Here is a 2,490-nt window from a genome sequence, read left to right as displayed (position 1 = left end):
GCCCCTTAGTGTCAGGGGGACTAGCTAGGGTAATTGCATGGCATTATGGGGATAGGGCCTGGGTGGGATTGCGGTTGGTGCAGACTCGATGGGCTGAATGGCCTCCTTCTGCACTGTAGGATTCTATGATCCCTAATTGCCTCTTGAACCGAGTGGCTTGCCAGGACATTTCGGAGGGGCAGTTAAGAGTCAACCACATTCCTGTGGGAGTCTGGATCAGACCTGGTGAGGACGGCAGATTTCCTTCCCTAAAGGGACATTAGTGAACCAGATGTTTTTTTTTTAAAACAATAATCGATGGTCACCATCACAGAGACAAGTTTTAAAATTCCAGATGAATTAATTGAATTTAAATTCTATGCCATGGTGGGATTTGAACCCGTGTCCCTCCATAGCTTTAGTCTGGGCCTTGGGATTACAGTCCAGTGATATTACCACTACGCCATCATGTCTCCCTTACAGCACTGGCAAACTACCAGGACATTACCCCTCCATTCTGTTCAGGTGTAGCCTGCATAGGCCCCATCACCCCGTGAACCAGTATCAACATACCAGCAATCGATCACCCTCCCTTCTGCACTATCTCTCCAGTCACTCTCTATCCTCCTATTTCTATCCTTATCGACACATGGCGCCAGGACTAATCCAGAGATTCTCAAAAATCTCTTTCCCAGTTCCCCAAATTCTGCCTATGGGACCTCATCACCTACCTTCTCAGAAGGCTGAAGAAATTTGCCATGTCCACGATGACTAACTTTTACACATGCACGAAAGAAAGCATTCTTTCTGGTTGTATCACAGCTTGATGTGGAGATGCCGGCGTTGGACTGGGGTAAACACAGTAAGAAGTTTAACAACACCAGGTTAAAGTCCAACAGGTTTATTTGGTAGCAAAAGCCGCACAAGCTTTCGGAGCTGCAAGCCCCTTCTTCAGGTGAGTGGGAATTATGTTCACAAACAGAGCATATAAAGACACAAACTCAATTTACATGAATAATGGTTGGAATGCGAATACTTACAACTAATCAAGTCTTTAAGAAACAAAACAATGTGAGTGGAGAGAGCATCAAGACAGGCTAAAAAGATGTGTATTGTCTCCAGACAAGACAGCCAGTGAAACTCTGTGGGGGTTACAGATAGTGTGACATGAACCCAATATCCCGGTTGAGGCCGGTTGATAGCCAAGTTCCGCACACACGAGGACGGCCTCAACCGGGATATTGGGTTCATGTCACACTATCTGTAACCCCCACAGAGTTTCACTGGCTGTCTTGTCTGGAGACAATACACATCTTTTTAGCCTGTCTTGATGCTCTCTCCACTCACATTGTTTTGTTTCTTAAAGACTTGATTAGTTGTAAGTATTCGCATTCCAACCATTATTCATGTAAATTGAGTCTGTGTCTTTATATGCTCTGTGAACATAATTCCCACTCACCTGAAGAAGAGGCTAAGAGCTCCGAAAGCTTGTGTGGCTTTTGCTACCAAATAAACCTGTTGGACTTTAACCTGGTGTTGTTAAACTTTTTACTGTATCACAGCTTGGTACGGCTCCTGCTCTGCCCAAGACCGCAAGAACCTACAAAGGGTCATGAACGAAGCCCAATCCATCACTCAAACCAGCCTCCCATCCATTGACTCTGTCTACACTTCCCGCTGCCTCAGCAAAGCAGCCAACATAATCAAGGACCCCACGCACCCCGGACATTCTCTTTTCCACCTTCTTCCATCGGGAAAAAGATACAAAAGTCTGAGGTCACGTACCAACCGACTCAAGAACAGCTTCCTCCCTGCTGCCATTAGACTTTTGAATGGACCTACCTTATATTAAGTTGATCTTTCTCTACACCTGAGCTATGACTGTAACACTGCATTCTGTTCCCTCTCCTTTCTTTCTCCCCTATGTACTCTATGAACAGTATTTATTGTCTGTCTAGCGTGCAAGTAGCAATACTTTTCACTGTGTGCCGGGTTGCATGTGACAATAATAAATCAAATCAAATCTAATCTGGAGATTCTCCATTTCTTTCCCAGCTCCCAAAATTCTGTCTACAGGACCTCATCCACCCTCGCCTATGAATCATAGAATCCCGACACTGCAGAAGGAGGCCATTTGGCCCATCAAGTCTACACTGACAACAATCCCACCTCGATCCTATCCCCGTAACCCCACATATTTACCCTGCTAATCCCTCTAACCTACACATCCCAAGACACTAAGGGGCAATTTAGCATGGCCAATGCACCTAACCCGCACATCTTTGGAGTGTGGGAGGAAACCGGAGCACTCGGAGGGAACCCACGCAGACACGAGGAGAAACTCCACACAGACATTGACCCAAGCCGGGAATCGAACCCGGGTCCCTGGCGCTGTGAGACAGCAGTGCTAACCACTGTGCCACCATGCCGGTATGGTGTTGCTACCAAGACTGAGCGACACCCCAGGGGTGAGAGCCAAAAATAGCCAACTTCACAAACCTGCAGCCTGGG

This window comes from Mustelus asterias, chromosome 8, assembly GCF_964213995.1.
Source record: "Mustelus asterias chromosome 8, sMusAst1.hap1.1, whole genome shotgun sequence".
Lineage (NCBI taxonomy): Eukaryota > Metazoa > Chordata > Chondrichthyes > Carcharhiniformes > Triakidae > Mustelus > Mustelus asterias.
This window is presented reverse-complemented; position numbering follows the sequence as displayed.